Source organism: Balaenoptera musculus, chromosome 14, assembly GCF_009873245.2.
Source record: "Balaenoptera musculus isolate JJ_BM4_2016_0621 chromosome 14, mBalMus1.pri.v3, whole genome shotgun sequence".
Taxonomy (NCBI): Eukaryota; Metazoa; Chordata; class Mammalia; order Artiodactyla; family Balaenopteridae; genus Balaenoptera; species Balaenoptera musculus.
In genome coordinates this window covers 13939411-13964557 of record NC_045798.1, presented here as the reverse complement: position 1 = coordinate 13964557, position 25147 = coordinate 13939411, and the positions used below count along the sequence as shown (strand labels likewise).

General features: G+C 45.2%; 1 long non-coding RNA gene and 1 other non-coding gene across 2 annotated transcripts in view; both read left to right on the top strand.

The window, feature by feature from the left end:
• Positions 1–12029: 12029 nt before the first annotated feature.
• LOC118906642 overlaps positions 12030–25147 on the top strand; it is a 132531-nt gene continuing 119413 nt past the window's right edge. The window contains exon 1 of the long non-coding RNA XR_005022562.1: positions 12030–12276. This is a non-coding gene — a long non-coding RNA (uncharacterized LOC118906642). The remainder of the gene's footprint in view (positions 12277–25147) is intronic.
• TRNAE-UUC lies at positions 13526–13598 on the top strand. The gene has a single exon. It is a non-coding gene; the product is annotated as a tRNA-Glu (tRNA).

Below are 25147 nucleotides of genomic sequence, written 5' to 3'. Positions count from 1 at the left end.
AACGATTCTCACCAGAGGCTTCAGAAAGGAACGCAGCCCTGCCCCTCGTGAGACTTCTGACTGCAGATCTGTAATAGAAACATTGTTTTAATTAACATGTATTCCGTTTTTTACAAATAAAGTGAAAAAGAGTATGAGTGCGAGTGTAAGTGAGAAAGACCCTCCTACTCAAAACTTCGGGAAGGTTCTAACACCCAGCTAGGATTTGGTACCATTGTAGGGTGCTCATTGTTTTTATTTCTAGGCTTCATTTCTAGTTGTGGTAAGTGCTAATGGCTTTCTGTTTACGGTACTGATTTCAGTTTTCCTCCTTTGGGGTGAATTTATTTAAGAAAAACAAATTGAGTTTAAAAAATATTAGTAAGTAATAATGTGGATTTTGTGAATTGACTAATATTGAAATATCTAAAAATTGGGAAATACCAGTCCAGAGTTTTCTGAATAGCCCTTTGCGGGTTCAGAAAACTGACAGGTAACTCTGCATGTGATTTGCATGTATTTGCATTCATTATATTGACCCACACAAGGGCCAGTGAGAGGCAGGGCAAAATGGCCTCAGTGTTCTTTCAATGGCTATGCTCAGTTATTACGTATTTCTCAGCTGGCCTTTGGTATTAGGACTGGAAGGAAAACAAGTGTTCAGAGCAGCCAGCCAGGTAAGGCTTTGTAGCGTGGATTAACAGCCAGACTTTGGAACCAATCAGTATTGGCTTTGAATCTTGGCTCTGCCCCTTAAAGCTGTGTGACTTGTGTCAAATACCGTAACCTCTCTGAGCCTCAGTTTCCTTACCTATAAGAAAGAACCAATGAGAAAACTCTCATTGAGATGAAGTGAGGATTTAACAAGGTACTATTTGTAAAGAGCCCAGTTGATAACATGTAGTAAACAATATCATCCGTTATTATTACTCTTAGCTGCCTGCCAGTGGCCAGCCTGTTGGCTTATTGCTTGTGGTCTCTGCCTCTGGCGTTGGAGGACTTCCCTGAGGGGTCTTCTGGGCATGGCTGGGGCAGACAGGCTCCAGGCACGCCAGGCCTGGGCTGGTCTCTGTCACCCTGACATGCAGAGAAAAGCAGAAGGAAGGAATCCTGCAGAGCTGTATGAAGCTGGGTGGCCAAGCCTGCCTGCAGACGTTCTTTCCCCTCCACACAGAGGCTCTGGCCCTTTTCAAGGATGGAAGTTGAAGAGAGAACATGCCCTGGCTGGGAACAGAGAGATGCAAGGCTTCTCAGCTCTGACCAGGGAGGTGGCATGGAGAGGCAATTTTGCTTGGGAGTGACTGGCGGGGGGGGCAGGGAGAAGAGGGCACAGAAATAAAGGGCCTCTTTCTATCTCTGCTGCTTGGGTTGTGCTTTTAAAAAGTGTAGCTTTGGGAATCAAACAAGCTTGTTTGGAATCCTGCCTCTGCTAGCTGTGTGACTTTGGACAGGTTACTTCCCCTCTCTGATCATAACTTTAGTTAATGTTTATTAAACCCTGACTTTGTGGCAGGCTCTATTCTAAGCGCTTCACGAGTATTGAATAATTTAATCTTCACAATAAGCTGGTGAGGTAGGTATGATTATTATCTCCATTTTCCAGATGAAAAGGCACAGAAAGTTTCTGCAGCTGGACCCAAGTCACACACAGCTTATACATGGCAGAGCCAGGATTCAATCCAAGGCAGTCTGGATCTAGAGTCTGTACTTTGCTAGTCTTATGGTGATTTATTATTTTCAAGACTCTCATATTTGTTATAGCCTGCTTAAATCTTTAAAGGCTATGTTTTCTGAACCTGATTTTTCAGATTCCAAATATAGTCATCAGACTCTGAGGTCACACAAGTGTGCTTATTACTATGTGATAGACTTCGGTATCCTGTCTTAACAGCCAGAGAGCTCTTCTTTCTTCCTCCCTCTCTTCTTCCTTCCCTCATTTTTTCCTTTCTTCTCTCCCTCCCTTCCTCTCTTCTTCTGTTCATTCAACCAGCACACACTTATTCTCTTCCTACTGCATACCAGATACCGTGCATACGTTATGTTCCTATGTTACTCCTTCTTGCCCTGTCCCCTGCCCTGGTCGTTGACACGCTCTCAGTCACCCACTCGCCCCCATTCTTGTGCTCAGGAGGCCAAGCCCTTCCTAGATCAGAACTCCAAGCAGACAAAAGTGCTGGCAGAGTTTCCCCCGTCATTTGTGACCCTGTCAGCAAGCCATGGCCCCGCTGAGAGCTGCGTTCTCAGCCGAATTAGTGGCAGAAGCAGCCGCTGTTTAAAGGAGGCCTTGCTGAGACCCACACTGTTCCCGGACAGCCGCCAGACTTCTGGGGGTCTTCAGCTAAAAGGGCAGACCCCACCCAGGCAAGGCTCCTGGGCTTACATTCTGTCTCAGAAGAAATCCAATAGACGTGGAGCCAAGGAGGAGGCTGCAGGATGGGGAACTAAGTCTCAGACAGGGGTGGGGGGTGGTGGAGCCGTTCCCAGAGCAGGTTTTGCCAGTGAAGCTCTGAGAGGGAGGAGGACCTGGCGTTTGGGGCCTGCTAAACGGAGGCCTATAGATTGATCAGGGTCCTCAGGACACAATGGTGATGTCCAGGCTCTTCTTTTCAAAAGAAAAACCATCAGTGAGTTTGAGGGCAATTTGGAGGGTGTGATGGTTGAATTGCAGCTCAATCACTTAACTCAATGGGGGACTTTGGGCTTGTTACTTCATTCCTCTGAGCCTCAGTTTTTGCATCTGTAAAATGGGCATGCTGACGGCCTTCCGTTCACTGCTGTCTTTGAAGGGGATTCTATGCTCCATTTTTTTAGTGAATGTGCACTTAAATTTCTTTTATAAACAGAAATACATCAACATTGTTCCAAAGAATTCATGAAATTTCAGCAGTAATGCTTACAACAGTTATCTACCATTTATTTGATGTCTACTCAGAATGTCTTCAACGTTCATAACGGGGAATGCTGCTCTCAATCCTTATCTTCCTTGGATCTGGTTTCCCCACACCACCTAATCCTCACATATGCTGACATTTTTCAGGTCTTAATTCCTCTCTTCCTCACTTTTTTTTTTTTTAAATCATTTTCTTCTCCCATGATAACCCGCATGCTATCTCTTGGTGCCTGTGCTCATGATTTTGAGCTGCTCTGCTTCCCTGGTTCTTCTCCCTCCCACTGCCTTCCTGTCTTAGCAAAAGTTGTTCTTTCCACCCAGAATGCCTCCCTTTTCTAATTGCTGCCCACCTAAATTCAAAATCTTGTTTGGCCTTCAAGGCCCTGATGAAATGATTTTTCTTTTGAGAAGCTTCCTTTGGTTCTGTCCCCTCTGTGGTTCTGTGATATCGCTGAGCACCTATTGGTAATAATCATGGCAATGACCACCCCCAGGAAGAGCAATGGCATGTGCCTACTGCATAATGAGTGTCTTTAGGTGCTAATTATTATTGAATGTATTGGCTGCACCAATTCCCTGTAGCCATGCTCTTTGCCCTGTCACTTGTCCTTTTCTCTAACTCTGGACTCAGCCATGTAGCTTGCTTTGGCCAATGGGATGGTAGCAAACTTGATGGAGTAGAGGACTGAAAAGTCACTCAGGCATTTCTTTGCGTGCACTCTCTAGGACCCCTGTGACTGACACAAAAACATGCCTGGGTTAGCCTGCTGGAGGATAAGACAGGTCTTTGCCTCCTCTCTAAGGAGAAGGTCCAGTTATTACAGCCAGGGCCATCCAAGATCAGCCAACAACCAGCCAACTATAAGATATGTGGGTAAGCCCCAGCCGAGACCAGAAGAACCATATAGCGTGCCCAGTCAAGACCAGCAGAAATACCCAGCTGACTCCAGGACTCATGAGTAATAATAAATGGTTAAATCTTGGGACGGTTTGTTACACAGCAATAGCTAACTGATAAAATCACCATCAATTTTGTTATTGCTGAATGCTTTGTATGTGTCAGAAAACCCCACTACACCCTTTACAAACATCACACGATTTGGTCCTCACCTAAACTGGGACATGATTTCCATTTTAAAGATCAGGAAACTAAGGCTCAGGGAGTTTGCCACTTTTCCAAACCATTGGGATTGGAAAGTGGCTCAGTACCTTTCCGAGGAATCTGGTCCTGCCTTCTTTACTTTTATCATCACTGGCGATCTGACCTTTTACTTTTAAAAGTTTCTTTTACTTTTTGTGCTTCAGTTTCCTAATCCATAAAATAAAGATGATAACAGTCACTATGGTTATGGAGTTCTTATATGGAGATGGATATAATGTTTGCAAATTGCTAAGACCAGTGCTTGCCTCATAGTAAGCACTTCATAAAATATTAGATATTCCATTTCTCTTTCTCTTCCTTTTTTTTTTTTTGTTTTCGATAACCTGGTACAGGCAGACCTCAGAGAGTCCAGCCGTTGCAACAAAGCGTTACTGCAATAAAGCAAGTCACATGAATTTTTCTGTTTTCCCAGTGCACATAAAAGTTATGTTTATACTATACAGTAGTCTATTAAGTGTTCAATAGCGTTATATTTATAAAAGAAGTACACACCTTAATTAAAAAATAGTTTCTTGCTAAAAAATGCTAACCATTATGTGAGACTTCAATGAGTCATAATCTTTTTGCAATAATCACATCAAAGATCTCTGGTCACAGATTGCCGTAACAAATGCAAAAGTAATGAAAAAGTTTGAAATTCTGTGAGAATTATCAAACTATGACATAGAGACATGAAGTGAGCATGTGTTGGAAAAGTGACACCGATAGACTTGCTCGGTGAAGGGTTGCCAAAAACCTTCAATGTATAAAAAGCACAATATCTGCAAAGCACGATAAAGTGAAGTGCCATAAAATGAGGTCTGCCTGTATTTTTTTTTTTTTAATTTTATTTTATTTATTTATTTTTTATTTATGGCTGTGTTGGGTCTTCGTTTCTGTGCAAGGGCTTTCTCTAGTTGCGGCAAGCGGGGGCCACTCTTCATCGCAGTGCGCGGGCCTCTCACTATCGCGGCCTCTCTTGTTGCGGAGCACAGGCTCCAGATGCGCAGGCTCAGTAATTGTGGCTCACGGGCCTAGTTGCTCCGTGGCATGTGGGATCTTCCCAGACCAGAGCTCGAACCCGTGTCCCCTGCATTGGCAGGCAGATTCTCAACCACTGCGCCAACAGGGAAGCCCCTGCCTGTATTTTTATAGTTGTCATCTCCTATGTAGGCGAAGGCCCCTTGGAGGCTGGGTTCATGTCTAGCTATTCTGGGTGACCCACCACAGTGCCTTGCCCAGAGCAGTTGCTTAGCAAGTATATATTGAAAGTCTATTTTGACTCATTTCACTGGAAAATGAGAATGAACTTAGTGTCCTCAGAAGAGGAGGAGACCAAGAGGACATGGAGGAGGAGGGTGGGCTACAGCTATAGTGTGAAGGCTTTAAGTTAGACTCAGAAAAGAACTTCCGGGAAGGTAGAGAAACAACATTTTTTTTTTTTTTTTTTTTTTGCCAAAGGAAATGTCCTGCTTTTCCCTAGAGCTCTCTGAGCAAGTTTATACACTCTCAACTAGGCATAATTTTAAGTCTATTTGGAGACTAGAGGGTGGTACTGAGAATAGTGACCCCACGATGCCCTTGCCCACTCCAGGGATCCTTCTGAGGCTTGAGGCGAAGGCAGACAGCTCTCCTGCCTGTTCCTTTCCACTATTTTTCTTTGCAGCTGTCTCTGCATTTCAGATTTCATGGCTCTGCCAGAGACTCTATTTTGGGATTTGTGGGAACAGGCTGGTTTCAGCAAAGAGGAAGCTCTAGAAATCTCAGTAAGCTCATTCCCCCGGGCCTCCCAGCCTGCTCTGAGGGCAGGAGGGATTCAAAGAGGCTGCTCCGGGGTCCAGTGTCCCAGACGTGTGCGGACTGGAGAACAGGATGCGTTTTTCCAGCAAACTCCGGCAGCTGGGGGCAACCCGCATCTCTGCTGAAATCAGCTCGCGTCCAGGCTAGCTGCCCTGAGGGCCAAGGTGCTGCTGCTGGGGCCACATTCCCCTGCAAGCCTGCAGACACCGAGCTGGGCTTCCGTGAAAACTGACACCGAATTCCCACCGCATCCCCGGTCTCTTTCCACGGGGAGAGAAGTAGCAGGTGGCAGCTTGAGGGAGACCAGCTCTGGCACTCAGAGGAGTATGGGGGCCAACGGTCACGTGTCTGTCTGTCCACACGTAGATGGTGGTGTGGGTTTGTGGGTCTGTGTGTCCGTGTGAATATTTGAAAATCTGTGTATGCAGTGGTGCGTGGCTGTGTGTTCATGTGGGTGTGCTGTGAAGGTGCATATGTGTGTTTTCATGGGAATGGGCATGAATCTATTGATTTGTATGTGTGTATGGATTTATGTGTCCATTTTCATCACATTCTGGAGGCCGTTATCTTTAAACTTTTAATTCACTTGATTTACATAAGTAATATGAGTAGTATTGCATGGTATGGGCAAACCGCGGATCATTTAACCTATCAGGCACTGGCCAATGTTTGGATCCTTTTTGTCCATTGCAAACAGAACTGTAATGTGCATCCTTTTAACCAATGTTGTATGCACCCTTCTCTGCGTGAAGGAAGTGAAGGAGTAAATAGGTCAAAGGGTGTTCACATTTTGTTAACTTTTGCCCACCATTTGTGTTGGCACACAGTAGGTGCTCAATAAATGATCGTTGAATGAACTAACTGGTGATTGAGCATCAGTCCAGCTCTGGAACGACGGGCACCCTCACACAATCTACCACCTCCTTCTAGCTGTCAAAATCTCAAATGAAGCTGTGGGGCTTAGGAAAGAAAACAGAGAATGGAATACCCCCACTGAGGACCACTTTCTACTGATATGGAGGAAACAGTCAGTCTCTGAGAGTGTGTTCCCTCCGCAGGCACCTGCCCCGTGGCTGGCTCCATCAGCGCAGGAAGAAGAGGAAGAGGGACTCCAGGTGTGACGTCCTAGGTCCTGCTGCCATCCATCAAAGGCTTCCGAATGTACTAATAGCCCTAATGTGTGAACATCGATTTCTGGGGTGACGCCAAAGCCGAGATGATTTACATTCAATTTCCCATTGGTGATGCACCATTGATCTCCATGGGTACTAAAATATTTATTAGAAAATATTTATTAGGAAGAGCAGGACTGGAAGGGCCCTGGCCAGGGGAAGTGAGCAAGTGACCCATGGGTGAGAGATTCAGGAAACGAAGGAGAAATTCCCAGGAAGAAGATAAGGGTGGCCCAGGGACCTCCAGGAGCCAGGAAACCACAATGGGCTCCAGGCCAGAGGTGGCGGGGGGGAACCTGAGCCTTGAGTGTGTCCCCCAATTCTTGAAGCTGACATCAGATGGTGCCTCCTTGGAGATGCTTTCCCGGACCACCCCGCCTGAAACAGCCCGTCACTCTGTGTCACATCACGCTACTGGCTCCCTACTTTTTATTGAGTTTTGATTGATATACAGTAAAATCTACCAATTTTAAGTGCACTGCTGAGATGTGAGATGGCGCCTCACATGCCCCTACAGGATACACCTTTATGTGCTTTGGCACTCGGGTCCACATTCCCACACAACACAGCTTCGGGTACACATGCATACCCACTTAGCAGACGCATTACCTACCAAGCGCACACTCGTACACAAACCTACTTCCACAAGTAATGGAGCACGACAGAAAAAACACAGTTAGTCTACCCGTATATTTATCCAAACAAACATTCCTACACATTTGTGCAATTGTCCACATTCTCAGGCATACAAACTCACACACATATTTTCCACATAGACGTACATAGATACACACGTATCCACATATATAAAAATATTCCCACGCATCCTCTCTTGTACAATATTTATATGTAAACATCCATATACCCCAGTTAGACATGCAGACATACATATATGTACCCATACCCATGCACATTCACACGCATCTACACTCAGACACGCATGTACATCGGTTCCATGCAGACATGCATATATGTCGTATGCAGGATAATATATATGCATAGGCCCTGTGTACAGAGTCAAATATAGAATACACATTTCTGCCAACATGGACCCTGACACACAGAAACTTGCACACATGTGCACCCCATAAGACATATGTACACATATGTACACACATATCTAAACATGCCTTACACGTGTGTATCGCCAGGCATATCTAGACATGTGAAGCCATATGTCACATGCGTATACCCATATGAAATGTACACATATTTGATCCAAACATGCACAGAAGTTATGTTATGCCCCCTTCCCTTATTTGGCCCTGAATTCTAGAATTCTTCAATTTGGTTTGCCCCACTCAGCACCTTTCTGGACCTAATCTTCTCCCAATACATGGTCCCTGTGAAACTCTCATTTCCTGCTTGGAGTATCCTAGCAAAATGCCCCATCATGACACACCTCAATTTTTGAAGACACTTGATAATCTTTGGAGACACACAGAGGGCCCTGACGTATTCGCTGGAGATCCTAAGGGGCCTGAACTAGGTGGAATCTGGAGGTTGCTGACATCCATTCAGCAACCTCCAATGAGATAGATAAATGTTTATTTATTTGCAAGCAAAATCACAACTCCCTTCGGGACTATTTGTCCCCTAGTCAGAAATTCTCTCGCCCTCTCTGCCCTCACACTGCACATTATTTATACCTGTGACTTTAAAGCCCAGCTCCTTTGCCCTAGTTTGGAGTCTTCGGGAGACTTTGAGCTCCCAGAGGGCAGGAAAAATGTCTAAATTGCTTTGTTTTTCCCATGGCTGGGCTACCGGGTACCCAGTACTTGTAGGTATTCAATAAAAGCAAATTGAAAGGACTACTGTTTTCATGCTGTAATGAATGAGCCTAGGTTGGTGACAGCATGTCAATCAACATTTAAACAAGCAAGCTGATCAACCAGCGTCTTCCAGGAGATTGCAAATTACCATAGTTCATGGACTCTAAGATACAACTGACCATAGATGTACCATTATTTCATATCCTGCTAAGGAAAGAGAAACAACGCTCTCACTCAACTTTGACACATGCTTCCTTAATCACTTAGCATTCTTATTTTATACTCATTGAAAGAGCCCTTTTAGACTTATTTCAACATGTAGTTTCATCACATATCACTCTGGGGCATACTTTTTTTTTTTTTTTTTCTGGTGCATACTTGAAAAGGGAAATCTAAGCAAAATAAATAGGTTAAGGATTTCCTAAAACTTCTCCAACTCTGAGTCTTTCAGATCACACTAAATCAGCGTTGTTGACATCCTGATTTTTCATAGGATTATATCCTTGATGGGCACATTCACGGCATGGATGTCGCAGCATGTCTTAAGAAAGTTCTTCTCTATTATTTCTAGTATTTTCTTCCAAGGTTCTGACACCCATTCTGCAAGTTTGGATGCTAGTACTTTCTTAATCTTACCAGAAGCTGCCAAAGGAACATTCTCAGACCACAACCAGGGCACACACTGGGTCCGAATTGCCTGTTTTCCTGCAGGTTTACCTCTATAGACAGGATGGGGACTTTCTTATCTGCTGTCTTTGGCATATCGCAGCTACTCGAACTAGAGAACATGCCACGGACAAAATAAGGGAAGAGGTGGAGTGTTTTTGAACTCTCCCACATATTCTGAGAGGTTCCCTGAGCTGCTGGGCACCTTCTCTTACCCACGAGACTGTGGAGGCCCCAAGAATGAAGCCTGGCGTCATCTCAGACTCGTCTGGGCCAGTGCTTGGCTCAGAAAAGCAGGTGGAGAGGAAAACATAGATATTCTGGAGTAGCGGTCAGACACCCAGATTGTGCTTAGCTTCAGATCCTAGCTCCTCTCCTTTGCCAGCATGTGTCTGCGTGGGGACAGTTTACGCATCTCAATTTCTTTGTCTGTTGGGGGGATATACACATGTTCACTTCACTGGCATGTCATGGGGGTCAGCCATGCTTTTATTTCCTTTTTTCATTTGACAAATGTCACTCCATCACCTACAATAAGCCAGGTACAAGGGATACAGGGATGAACAAAAAGACAGAGTGTGTCCCAACGTAGGATATAGCAACAAGGACAAGATCTCAAACCTTAGCGGGCGCCAGAGTCCCCTGGAGATATTAGGTAAAATGCTGATGCTGGGGCCCCACCCTTCAGAGAGTCTGAAGTAATTAATTGGCAGGCAGTAAGACCCACCCAGGGGCATTTTTTAAAGGTTCATGTGATCCTGTGGTACATCAGGGTTTAGGGTCATGATGAGTAGCTAGTGCATGCAAAATGTTTTAAAAAATACACAGTGTCGGGCTTCCCTGGTGGCGCAGTGGTTGAGAATCTGCCTGCTAATGCAGGGGACACGGGTTCGAGCCCTGGTCTGGGAAGATCCCACATGCCACGGAGCGGCTGGGCCCATGAGCCACAACTACTGAGCCTGCGCGTCTGGAGCCTGTGCCCCGCAACAAGAGAGGCCGCGATAGTGAAAGGCCCGCGCACCGCGATGAAGAGTGGCCCCCGCTCGCCGCAACTAGAGAAAGCCCTCGCACGAACCGAAGACCCAGCACAGCCAAAAATAAATAAATAAATAAAAATAAAAGTAGCTATAAAAAAATACACAGTGTCATTCTTATCTTTTACTTCACCAACATTCATCCTTTTATTCCCCCCAAATTCCTTCACCCATAACAAGTTAGTGAAAAACAGATTCAGCAGAAGATCGTGTTAATCAGAAGATCTGGGATTTGAAACCAGGCTTGTCTGGCTTTCTGGTCTCTTTGCCTTCCTTTCCCCCTTTCCCCAGTGAAATATTGCAAGCAAATAAAATGATGGAGAAAAACATAAGGACACCATGGATCCAACATCCAGATTTTTCAAGTTCATCACTCATTCATTCAACAAATATTTATTAAGCACCATCTAGGTAGCAGGCTTGGTGCTAAGCATTGAGGATAGAGTAGTCGACCAAACAGATACTGCTGGCTTCACAGAACTTGCATTTTACCATATTTGCTTTACATTTTTTCTTCCTAAGGAAGATATCTTTTTTTTTTATAATTATCTTTTTTTTTAAATTAATTAATCAATTTATTATTTTTTGGCTGTGTTGGGTCTTCGTTTCTGTGCGAGGGCTTTCTCTAGTTGTGGCGAGCGGGGGCCACTCTTCATCGCGGTGCACGGGCCTCTCACTATCGCGGCCTCTCTTGTTGCGGAGCACAGGCTCCAGACGCGCAGGCTCAGTAGTTGTGGCTCACGGGCCTAGTTGCTCCGCGGCATGTGGGATCTTCCCAGACCAGGGCTCGAACCTGTGTCCCCTGCATTGGCAGGCAGATTCTCAACCACTGCGCCACCAGGGAAGCCAAGGACGATATCTTTACTCACAAAATATATATACGTTCCCTATGCAGCTCTCGCTTCTCGCATTTCTCTCCCTCCCAGTCAGGACATAAACACCACCCTGATTTTTGCTGTTACTTACCCACATATTTACCTCACATTTATTCATCAACACTGTATAACATTGCTTTGTATGTTTTAGAGCTTCTCATACATGGTGTCATTTATATATATATGTATATATATCTTTCTATATATTTTATATTTATAAATCTTTCATCAACAACTTTTAAATTATTTTGTTCTCCACGTGTCCATTTGATGCACATAGCCTTGTTGTTTCCCTGTTGTATGATATTTGACTATACGATGCCATGGTGATGAATTTAATCATTCTCTTCATGATGGACACCCAGCTTGTTTATACGTTTTCCCTAATATAGACAACACTGCAATGGACATCTTCATCTGTGTCCACCAGTGCATGTTCGTGAGAGTCTTGTGTGTGTATACTTAGGAGTATGATTGCTAAGTCATACAATATTCATACGTGAGCTTTGCACGGTCATTCTAAATTGCTCTCCAAATTGAGCTGAAACCAACTCACTCTCCCAGTAGCAGAGACTGAGACTCTCTGTTATTCAACCACATTTGTTTTTCAACCCCTGCCAAGCAGATGAGTCTGGAAAAAAATCTCTCCTTTTGGTTGTAATTGACACTTACTTGATTATTAGTGAGGATGGACCTCGTTACTTATATTTATTGGCTATTTGGATTTCCTTTTGCTGTGAAATGCCTGTTCTTCTCCTTGTTCCATGTTTAAAAATCCGTTTATTTATCATTAGGTCTGAGCTCTTCACCACTACACCCAGCCAGCTTCTTCAACTGAGAAAAACAAATGCATCTGATAAAGGGAGTCAAAGACATCACCCTTCTTCCTCCAAGGGCTGAAGAAAGCAGCCCTTATTGACTGGCTTCTATCACTCATCTGATTAAAGGTACCACTTACTTCCAAATGCTTAGAGCCGGGGCTGGGAGCCATTCATAAAACTCATATTGAACGATCAGCTTTCACAAAGTTTGCCTTAATGTTTTTGCCTGGTATTGATCTGTGGGGGAACTATAAAAATTGACACCAGAATAAACTTTGAAAGACGGCTCTCACTCAGCTGAACTGAGATCAATGCAAATCGACCAGGGCAACAAGGGAGGGCATGAAACAGCCCCTTCTCCATTAGCTGGTCCCTGCTTGACCAGCAAAACTCTTCTGGGTCCTTCTTGGCCGTGCTTAGGGACTCAAAGGCAGACACAATGGTATTTAGGGTAAGTGCTGAGATAGAGGAGAAACTCTGCATCCTGGGATGCGGGACTCCTACGTTCGTAGTTATCAGCACCTGAGAAATTCGATTGTTTTTAGAAGTCTCTTTCCCCCTGGGATGTTAGTGATGGGTGGAGGAGTCATGGGGCAGAAGGAGTGGGGTGAGCGGTTACTGAGCACTTACTATGCCCTGTGTCTGGACTGGGTACTTTGCAAACACTCAGAAGGCAGGGTTGGGTTGGCTCCACTTACAAGTGGCTGATGACAGGCAAGTGACTCAACCTTCCTGACCTTCCATTTCCTCCTGTAAAATGCAGAACATTGTAACACCTGCCTTACAGGACCGTCTTCCAGTTTCAAGCATGGTGCCTAAAACAGAGTATGAACCTGTGGTGACATGTTCCCTACCACCTCCCTCAGTCCTAACAGCAGCCCCGGCCATTTGAACCTCGTCATCCCCATGTTGAAGAAGTAGACACTGAAGCTCAGAGAGGTTAAGTGATTTTCCCAAGATCACACAGCAAGTAAGTGACAGGATTTGAACTCGGGGCTCTCTGGCTCCCAAGTCTATGCTCTTTCCCTGAGAGCACACTGTACAGTTATCAATCTGGGGGTGGGGCAGGGAGCGGGGCAGCTGTCTGATCAAAGACAAGATAGCTCCCATGGCATGCGTGAACTGTGGGTTACCTGAGGCCTTCTCTGCCACAGTTACACTCCTTCCTGCATTCTGTCACTCTAGGATGATCGTTGTTAGCCAACCCTGGGAGCATCTCTTCCAAGGGACCTCAGATAGAGGATGCTGCATTTGCAAATTCTCGGAAGTAGATTCAGAATAGCTGGGCGTTGCTGGGCTGCCATGTGGGAAGTAGGTGTGGAGAAATAAAGGGGTCCTATCCACTGATTTTTTCCAAGAGTACTTATTGGAGAGTTCCCTGGTGGTCCAGTGGTTAGGACTTGGCGCTTTCACTGCCATGGCCCCGGGTTCAATCCCTGGTCAGGGAACTAAGATCCTGAAAGCTGTGTGGTGCGGCCAAAAAAAAAGTACTTATTGGGGCCCTACTACGTGTCGAGCACTGGGCTAGGGGCCAAGGAAATAACGCTGAACATCGCTGATATGAAGAGATGTAGAAACATTTGGTTATGACACGGAGTACATGATAAACTCTGATTGGGGACCATGCAGAGGGAATATGGACGTACAGGAGAGGGCTTCCCAACCTGGACTTGGAACTCCAGGGATACGTTCCCAGAAAAAAAGACATCTCCATTGAAATTAGAATGACTCAAAGAACATCTTCAAATGCAGACTCTCAGACTCTTCACCTAAAGATTCTCGTTCTGTACTTGGAGGGTAGGGAGAATGAACCCGTCCCCAGGTGAACAGAGAGCCAGGCTCTGCAACCCCTAGGCTAGATGACTTCTTAACAAAGTCTTTCTCAACCATGGTTGCACGTTAGAAGCACTGAAGCTTTGCAGAAATGCCAGCGGCTGGGCCCTTCTCCAGATCAAATGAACCAGACTCAGTGGGGGGAGGGGGGCCTGGGCATCAACATTTTGTAAAGGTCCTCAGTTGATTCTGATTCAAAGAGAAGGTTGGGCACCATTGCTTTAGGAGGCAGAGGCAATGTTTGGGCAAGTGAGTGTGCAGGGAAATGTCAGGCTTCCTTGAATTTTCTTTGGGTAAGAAGGTTTTTGTCTTGTTTTGTTTTTAATTTCTATTGGAGTCTGGTTGATTTACAATGTCGTGTTAGTTTCTGCCATACAACAAAGTGAATCAGTTACATATACACATATATCCACTCTTTTTTAGATTTTTTTCCCGTATAGGTCATTACAGAGTATTGAGTAGAGTTCCCTGTGCTAGACAGTAGGTCCTTGTTAGTTACCTATTTTATGTATAGTAGTAGTGTGTATATGTCAATCCCAATCTCCCAGTTTAGCCCTCCTCCCCTTTGCCCGCCGGTAACCATAAGTTTGTTTTCTACACCTGTGGCTCTATTTCTATTGTATTAGGCACTTAGTGCATACCAACCCCTTCCCAACCCGCCAGCTAGTTGACTTAATCTTTACAACATCTGAGCATTGATATTCATTCCCGTTGCTTAGATGAGGCCATGGAGACTCAGAGAAGTTGAATTACCGCTCCAGGTCACACAGCAGAGGATCGTCCCATCCAGCGCACTCCTCACCACTTCCCTAGACATGTGTGGCCACAGAGGCTTTAAGAACATCACGGAGCAAAAATGTTTCTGGGCCACTGGCCAAGTATAGCATGAATGTGTTGCTCTGGAAATATGGGGTGTCTTGGGGCCAGGAGGGAGCTTCCTGGGTGCTAATGGAGTCCACATGAGCTGAAAAACCCCACAGTAAGAGAGGCGTTTATTATCTATCTCTCACACCAGTAAATTTATGACTGTTTCCAGTTCTAAGACTTCAAAGCACAGCACAAAACCAGCAGTGACCACTTCCCCTCACGCCTTCTCCTTTTTAGCTATCTATCTATCACCTATCTATTATCTATCTATCTATCTATCCATCTATCTCCCTTTCTCTTGTATCCATGAAGTTTGCTTTCTTCAAATACCTTTGTTTGGCAGAAGCAAGTTCATTGGCAGGAGAGAAAACTCCCCTCAGGCAGCCTGTCACTTATTGAAGAGAGTCAGGAGCTGAAAGTTCCTCCTACCCCACATCGTAAATAACCTTACCCTGCCCCACCCGCAAATCACTTCAGATTTTTGGAATAAATAGTAATTGCTGTGTTCTCCCCCATGGGCATAGCCGAGGGTGTATGTATGTGCATATGTGCATTTCATTTAATTTTTGTTTGAGCCTTGTAAAAAGCACCTTTTGCTCCACCCTCTCTCTACTTCTAAACACTTTTTTAAAGGGATTACCGCTCACTGCCCCCGGAGTCAGGGGCTCAGAAAGGCACTCACTCTAGGTCTGAGATTTACTGTGGTTCCAGGGTGTTGAGAGACACCCAGCTCAGGTCAGGACCAGAGGAGTGTTCTTCCATTGTTTTGTTTTGGGGACAGAAACTTTGACACCCTTAATATTCTTTGTTCTACCCATCACCACTCCCCCGGCTCTGGTCTGGGTTATTTTTCCTCAAGATGCTCCTAATAGCCTCCTAGCTCGTTCCCCTTCTCTCACTCTATGTCCCGCCTCCCTCTAATCCATCTTCCATGCCAGCCACCCCTGGAATGACCTTTCTGAGCCTCTGATCTGATCATCATCGAATACTCATCATTATTTCTGGTTCCTGCCTTGGAACCTTCCAGCGTCTACTTGTCTTTGGTTTCGTCCTCTAAGCAGGAGAGAGGGGTTTGGATACAGCTAGCTTATCTGAGAGATGCTCACAGGAAAGAGAAGTGAAGGAGTAGAACAGTGGGCTGGAGAAGGGAGCAGAGAGAATAGAGTGTGTGTTAAAAAGCTGGTTACTCCTGGCACCTGGGGCTCAGTTCCCTGGGAAGCTTAGGGGCTCTGCATAGAACATGCCTCCCACTGCAGAATTTTCCCACCGGAGGAGACAACGACTAGAGCATTTACCTACCGGTAAATGTATCCCATCCTCTGTTTAGAGTTACCTCCAAGGGTGCTCACGTCTCTGCTTTCCTGGGCTGTACCTATGCATGGCTGGGCAAGCCTTTTGCAGCTTTGGAAGACGCAAAGCAGAGACAAGGCGATGCCTGGTGGACATGGGGTGCTGACATCAGACCCTGGGGATGTGGGCTAGGGCATGACTAGCATCTCTCCCACCTCCCGTCCCTCTCGGGATAAAGCCCAAACTCCTTAGCATGACTCAGAACATCTCCTGGAGGTGACCCTGTCTACGTTTCTAGCCTCAATTCTTTCTCGGTCCCCGTGTCCCATCTAGCACCTTCCACTCCAGCTGCACTGACCTCTTTTTACACCCCCGGATGGATCTAGATATTTCAAGCCTCCACACCTTTGCCCGAGCTGCCCCCTCTGTCTGGAATGCCCTTCCGAATCATGTCCACCTTGAGGACAGCTCCCCTTGTGTCTGGACTTAGCTTGAGCCTCATTTTCTCAGGGAAGCCCTTTCTGACCTGTGGGTAGAAGGGTCTGCCTCTCCTCCCGGGCTTCCTCTTCTAGACACTGCCTACCCTTGTATCGTAGGAATTATTCATGTTAACTGTACACGTGTGCTTATTTGTCTGTCTCCTCCACCAGAGTCAAATCCTTAGGGATGAGATTCATGCTGTATGCATCATTACTCAGTTGGTGCTCAATAAATGTTGAATAAAAGGATGGATTGAAAGGGGCCATCTTGTATAAAAGGCTCCTTGGGTGGGGTCTTGTCTTTCCCAGCTTGGACACCAATCCTTTACCCGTAGTCTCAGCACACCTCTCACCTGGGTGAGAAATAACAACGGGGTATAGTGGCAGATGCACAGGGTTTGGGGTCAGAAGACCTGGGTTCCAGAATTTTCTGGAATGAGAACTCACCACTTGTGACCTGGAAAATGTCCTTCCCTTGGCACCTCTCTGAGTGGGTCAGCCTAGACTTCACTTGATTATTATCCCTCCATGCCTTTGCTTCTGCGCCCACAGAAGAAACAGTGGCTGCATGTTTGCTGGGTGTTTCCTTGGTTCCACGTGTGCTCTGTGCTCTGGGAAGCGGATCTGCATGGCCTGCACTGATGGGCCCCGTGCCCTGTGTGTTCTGGGTGGGCTCAGCCAATGGAAAGCACTGGCAAGAAATCAGAAGGAGAGAGAGAACAAGGTCAGGGTGTTTGGTGCCTGAGCTCCCTCACGGCAGAGTTGCTGTGGGTTGGCTGTGTCAGTTGTTTGAGGACCACAGCTCCTATCAACAGCCCCTTCCCAGATCCACACTCTCTCTGTGTTCTCATAGCCTCACCCTCCTCTCATTTCTTCTGGCCCAAGAGTGGTAACGGCTCCCCACTTTGCTAGCCTCACAGTACCGCACCATCCCTTGTGACCTCCTATACCGTTCCCACATCTCTGTAGATAGCTCTTTATTTACCTGTCCTTGAATTACCCAATTTAGGGGTACCGTCTCTTTCCTACCAGGATCCCAAATGGTGGTCCAGGTGGTGACTATCTGTTATGTAGAACTGACCCACAAGATGAAGACCGCTTGCTATCACAAGGACTACCCTGGCCCATTCTAGCTGAAATATTCTAGGAAACTAAGATATCTCCTAGGGGCATGAAAAGGAATATGAAGGTGATACAGCAGAGAGTGGTGTAGTATGTCGGTTAAGAGCATGGGTGCAGAGTCAGACAAATCTGCATTCAAGCCCAGCTGCGCTACGCAAAGCCATAGTTTGCACACCTGTATCATGTGGATAAGCATCGTATCTCCTTTTCAGTGTCGCGGTGAGGATGAAGCATGTGTATGAAGCGTTCGGCACTGAGCTGACCCATGTCACTGCAGGATACGTGCGATGATTGTCCTGCTTACAATGCCCGCTTCCCACATTATGGCTGTTGATCTCTTTGCGTGGCTTTGCCCACCCTCCCCAGTTATGAACGCCATGAAAGTAGGGTTTATGCCTTTTCTATTTCTGGATCCTTCCCAGTGCCTAGTTCAAGGCTGGGCAAACAGGAGATCCTCATGATACGTAGAAGGAAACCAGTATGTATTGACCTCCTATCCGAGAATCAGGTATTCTCAGATTGAAGACAAATAAATGGAGACTTGAATGGTTAGTGACTTTGACTGAGGTCACACAGCTTTAACTTAGAACTGATTTGAGCTGACCGACTCCAACACCTACACGTGCTTTTTTACACGGAGCCACTTGCTGATGGTTTGACCCAGAAGAGAAAATTCCAACCAAATGTTAATGACAACGTTTTACCAGCTGCAAAGAGGATATGGAAACAGGCAGACGATAAAGGTGCAGGAGTTTCAGGGAAAAGAAAGAGACCCCTGTGGTCAGAACAAAGGCACCAATGATAAGTATCTTTATCAGGTTATTCGGATGTAAGCAACAGAAACCTATTCTGCTAACACACACAGAAATGGTGTTACTGGAAGAGTATCAAGTAGCTAACAAAGTAAAAGAGCCAGATATCAGAAGGGACAGGGAACTTGTCAAGCGTGGGATCTGAGTAGCAGGAGGTAATAGACAGTCGCTCCCCCCGCAAACTGCTTTCGGAGTGAATGAACACCAGTAATCTTTGGTGTGTGAGTCACTCTACTTATGATTCAGATTCCAGGGAGAAAATGTCTGATTAGCTCACCTTGGGTCACGTGGTCTCTTGGCCAGGGGCAGGCAGGAATTGAGTGACTGTCCCATTGAGACGACATGTAATGCAGTGGGTGGGAATGATTCCCAAAAGGGGAAATCAGAATGCTGAGGCCAGAATGGAAAATAAATAGATACTAACTTGTCCAAAACAGGGGATGCCCACTGCAGTGATGGTATCAGATGCTTTTCACAATCGATGACAGTTACTGGAGCTTTCCATGTGTTAGGCAGGGCTGCTGTGTACAGTGGTGCAGGCTGGATCCTGTTCAAGAGTGCTAAGTCCTAGCCCGACCTCTGCTAGCCAAATAGCTGTATCTACCCAGAGGAAGGGATGTCTTTCTTTATGTGCAGAAACACACTAGGCACTTTGTATAAATCATCAGATTTCATCCTCTTAACAACCTTGAAATGTAGATGTGGTAGATGAAAGATGGTGACAGATGCTTTGCTTCTCCTCCCATTGAGGAGACAGTCAAATCCTTGGGAAATGGGCCACATGCTGTATGCATCATTGAGAGGTAAAGCCTGTGTCCCCTCCTCTTTAATCTGGAATGGCCTCAATGACTCGCCGGCCAATAAAATATGGTGGAAGTAACATCTTAGGACTTCCAAGGCTGGGTCATAAGAATCCTTGTTACTTTTTTCCTGGGTTTCTTGGTGCCCCGAGCCACCATATACGAAGTCCAGCTACCGTATCCTATTGATCAGTTGCAGAGTTTGGGTTCAGGAGAAGGAATGGAGACGTGGCCTTTTAATGGGACAAGTGTCAAAGAGTTTACTGTCACCTTCAGTCTACCAAAATGTTGGCTGAATACATTAAACAGATATTTATTTGTTGAGCATCAACTCTGCGCCAGACACTAATCTAGGCACTGGGGAAAAAGTGATGGACAAAACAGAAGAGCTTTCTGCTTCCATGGACACTGCATTCCAGTGAGAGTTCGCGTTTAGCTTGAATACATGGTTGATGACCTGGAAAAGAGAACTGAGAATGTCAGGCTTCTAACCTCCAACCTGATGCCTGCATCCCCTAAAATATTCTCACTATGACACAAGGTTGGATTCATCCTTTCTGAGTCAATTCCCTAATCATTCATCATCTGCATTCATCCTCAAGGCAACATCTGATGAATTCTGGAAGAATTCACAAAGAAACAGCAAGAGGCAGCTTTTGTGTCTCCTGCTTTCCATGAGACGCTGAGCACATTGTAGGGCTTAGAAACTAGATGCTGCCTGAAGCTCTCACAGTTGACTCAGGCCCCTCATCGACTCTTGAGTCCAGGAACTTGACCCGTGGGACAGACAAAGAAGGAGAGCCTCAGGGAGAACGAGGAGGCTGAAGTTGCATCATCGTGACTCAGACCAGCCAGGGTCCACACTGGAACTGAGCTGCAAGCTTCAGAGGGGGTATGAGGAGGGCTGGGCCTGAGGGCTGGGTCTGAGTAGCGCAGAGGAATTTCACACGTGGCGGAGCCAACCTGGGTTCTGTTCTGGGATAGCACATGTAAGTGGCAGGGTAAACCCCTGAGTCATGGAGCTAATCTGAGCTCTTTCAACCTGGGTACCTTGGAGATGAACAAAATCCCGACTTCAGCACCATCAAAGAGGTTAGATGGCAAAGTCAACAGTTTCAACAGGGAGCAAAGGGCTGAATCACCCAGGCCATGCCTTCCTCTGGCCTGAGTCAGGCGTAAAGGATTAAGTGTTCTATTTTGGGGAGCTCCTAAGTGCTCCCTTGGAGAACTTCCAGCAGAGGTGTGTGGGTTCCAATCAACTCCCTAACACACCTTTCTGACTAGAATCCATTTATTTTTCATTTCCATTATTGGGCAACCAACCAATGACTATTGAGCTCTGACTCTGATGCATTTTATATGTCACCTAGATTTATTTTTTTCTCAGAAGGTGCTCTGGAGAATACTAATTTTCAAGCATGCTCCTTAGGCAGCCGGGGGTGGGGATTTCTTTGCAGATTTTCCATCATCAAATACAAGATACACTTGGGAAAGACTCGGTTAAATTTTTCTTCTACTATAGTGCATTTAGAGTCTTTAGTATGCTGATGCACATTGCAAATCTCCAACAGTTATTTAGATTATTAACCTTTCCCAACTCGTTTTGGCCATAGGACTCCCTTTGGTAAAGCAAAGGAATTGTTTTTAGACAAAACGGCTTTGAGAAATGTTGTCCTTGAATTAGCACTTTAGAACAGTTCTTTCATAGTATGAGTGTAGGAATTAACCAGAGAGCTTGTTAAAAATGCAAATTCCCACTCCAGATGTTTAAATTGAATATGTCTTGGGTGAAATATTTATGTAATAAATATCTCAGGTGATTCTGATGTGGATGATTCGTGGCACCCACTTTGGGAAACACTGCTTTAAGAGCAGGTCAGAGTTGGAAAGCATGTAAGTTTAACCCCTTGTTTTATAGATGGGGAAACTGAAGCTCTGAGAAGCAACTTGTCACACAGTGAGTTTTGTCTAGAGTTAGCGACTGGCCTGAACTTCCAGCTGAGAAAAAAAAAAAAAATAAACCTCCCCATCACCTGATGAAACTTGCAGTGCTTCATATGCATCAGAGATATCTATAAATAATAATGATATTAAGTGTTAAGGGGTGTTTATTCATGAATGGGTAAGTAGTGAGTGGATAAATAAATTAATGAAAATATGTCCCGTATCCTAGGCCCTTATACTTCTTTGGATACAATCCAAGAGCATCAGATTTATTTTGCTCAGTTCCTCTTATGATAAAGAAAGCTGATGTCCAGAGAACTTAAGTAATTTGCTCAAGGTCACACAGCAAGTTAATGGTAGAGTCATAGCAGTAAGTCAGTTTTTTCTGATTCCAGATACCAATCCTGATTCCAGGATTGCCATTCCGCAGCCAACCTTGGATTCTAGAGTCAGAGGTGGATTTGTTTCTCAACTCTTCTACTGACTAACTGTTCAACATTGACCAAGTCACATGACCTCTCTGAGCCTCAGGTATAAAATGAAGATAATAGTAACTTGCTTCCCCACTTTGCTGGAAGGACTTAATGAGCTAAATTATGTATACTTTTGGCATGGTGCTCAGCATGTGGTAAGCACCTTATAAATATTAAGTACTACCAATAATAATATTGATAACCATGAGCAGTATCTAAAAGAGAAAACCAGTACATGTTGAGAAAAGGAAAATGAATTCCTTTTGTTGAATAACAAGGCAACAATCATGAGCTCATAAGGTTTGGCTCTCCTTGTGTGTCGAGTGAAGTCTATATCTCAGAGTGCCAGAATCCCAGGGTTGGAACGGGCTTTGGAATGTACCTAATCCGATATCCAACGCTCGATATAGATCCCCTGTGAGAAAGCCCAGTGGCCCTATCTACTCCCAGTTTATTACCTCCACTGACTGTGAACTCACCAGCTCCTGAGAAAGCCCAATCCTTTCTAGAAAAATAGCAGCAATCTTTACTGCCATGTCTCCCAAAGTGTTGTCCAAGTACCATTACTTCCAGAAGGTGCTCCTCAAGAAAAGCATTTAAGCAATGTCACAAGCCCTAACCACCTCCTTCCTTAGAGATTTTCTTCAGAAGCTCTGAGAAGTCCTGCAATTGGGGAAAAAAAAAGCTTCCTCTTTGTTAAACCTAAGGCTCTCTCCAAACTCATTTGACCAAAACAAACAAATAACAACAACAATAAAAACAAACAAACAAAAAGCCCTATTGAAAATCTTGTTGATCTTTTGTTTTTTCCTGTGGTATCACTTTGGGGACTTCTTCAATGGTATAAATTTTTCTCTTCTAGTAGTTCATGAATTATTATTTTTTTGCAGTCATGCCAATATGACATTCAAGATTCATTTGAGTTCAAATAGTACTCTTGTCCCTTTAGAAAAATATTTTCCAACACACAGTGCTGGTCGTAGTTGGTAAGCACAGGTACATTTGTACTGATTGTTTACAGCTGACATCTATTCCAACTGGCCTGTGTCTGTACCATACTGCTGGTTAAATATTTTGAATATTGCTTCTGCTAACAACTTCTCATTCCTCAAGACTGTCCTCTCTCGAAACCCATCACGCTTCTTCTCTCGGTGCCGTAAATCAGCTTCCCAAAGCTTCAGCCCATCCCTTCTCTAGGGATCCCTCTACTCAGCTCAGACCCTGTCCCAGCTCTCAACTTGCTTCCCACACTGGTCAGTGACTTCAGTGTCTCTCCTCTGTCCCCAGAAAATGTGCCTGAAAAGAGGGGTTGGTGATAAGTCACAAATCGCTGCACAGTGCTAGGTGTTCCAAAATTGCTATTTGACCTTGAGATTCAAGCATGCAGGAGCACACACACACACACACACACACACACACACACACACCTCCCAGACGCCCTCAAAGCAGATATCCAAACATCACCCCTTCCTCATTTCAGTGGGGGTCTCCCATCTCTCCAGGAGGCGAATCCACTGAGAAAACTTCCAGAGCCCTCTCTTGGGGAGGGGAGGAAGGTTAAAAGTGTACATGGAGCATTCTTTCTGGCTCCACTCAGAAGCCGTCAGGGCAAAGGGAGTGAGGTTTCTGGTTTCAAAGGGAGCCTGAGCAAAGCTGCTTCTTTTAGTTGCAGCCCCTCTTAGGGAAATGAGAGCTTTTTTTTTTTTTTTTTCTCCTCTTGCAAGCAGAGCCATAAATCATGAACGTTCCTTCGGTTCTGGGAGTGGGGGTGGGATTAAGGTTGTTTGGGTGGATTTGTTTGAGTGTGTGTCTTTTGGTCTTCATCACCCTCCCCCTTCATAAACATCAGCTTGTAAGTTCTCATCCTCTAGAGGATACACCGAAGGCATCGCGTTAAATATTTAGAACAGGAAACCACCTTACGCGTCTGGATGGGAAAAGTCATCTCAGGAGAGGTGCTGGTGGGGGGCCTCCTGTCTCTCTCCTGACCTCACAAATGAGAAGGCACCCTTCCTTTTGATACCCAGGTGTCACCTCAAACTCTTCCTGAGAAAATAGGGAGGCTTGGCACGCCGGCCGGGGATGGCTTGGCTGGGAAAGTGTTTCTCTTTGGAGCAAGGTTTTGTAGGCCAAGGATAATCGATAAAATACATTTTTAATAGCCTTTTTCTTGTGAGTAAGGTGGTTATGTGGCTCAGTGAAGGGAGAAAAACATGGTCGGAGGAAGAAGTCAGCCAGACCATCTGCCAGAGGACAGGTATCCATTTGTGCTGAAATACAACCCCGCTCATGTACCCTCCTGTGTGAAACCTTCTATGGCTCCCTACTGCCCAGGGAAGAAATGTCAAGTTGCCACCTAGGGAATAGGAGACCTTTCAGAACTTGGCTCAAGTCTAATATTTTTCTCCTGCTTGTCCTTTCTTTCATCCACAGCTCTGATCTCATCAAAACCCTAATTTCTCCTTTTATTATCCATGTATTTCCACATCTCAGTCTTGCTGCTCTTTGTGCCCAGAATGATATTTGCTTCATCTCTCCTTTATATCCTTGGAAGGGTCCAGCCTGATTTATTAGTTAAGAATATTTTAATAGTAAGTAGCGGTAACCAGTAAAGAAGACACATTGGCTCATGTAACTGGGACGTCAAGAAACACATGGACTTCAAGTAAGGCTTGATTCAGCAGCTTAAACAATGGCATGGAGGGCCCAGTTTCCCTCCACTCTGTGTGTCAGACACCACATGACAACCCCTTGCTAATCTTAGATCGCCCTTAAAGGGAGTAGAATAGCTCTAGTAATTCTAGCCCTCATGTAGTCACCCTGTACCATCCAGAAGAGACTCCCTTTAGGTAGCTCCTACACAAGTCCTGGGAGTCACTTTCAGTGGCCCAGATTAAATCCTGTGTCCATCCCTACACCAGTGGCTGGGACTGGGAGAATCAAATCTGTTTGCCTTTGTACATGTCATTTCCTCTGCATGGAATACGCCTCCTTGCGAAACTTCTATTTAGGCCTCAAAACCTGAGCCAAATGTCCCATAACTCTGTTAGGCTTCCTACTCCATTCCGACCTCTCTTTAGTGAGTTAGCGAATTTTTTGCTACATTTCCAATGCACTCTGTTTATTTTTCTTTGTGCACACAATATATTGCCTTATTGTCACATTTAGAAGGATGTGAGTTCTTCTAGGATACTGACCACGTTGGACTCATATCAATAGCCTGTATGTTGACTCATGTACCACTAGACATGCAGAAGGTCTAGAAATATCTGTCAAACGAATGCATATGCAATGCATATGGACATCCGTCATCACACATGGGTTCTGAGTCATCAATCAAGACAGAGGTCCTTGAAATCCCAGAATCAGTTTTGACT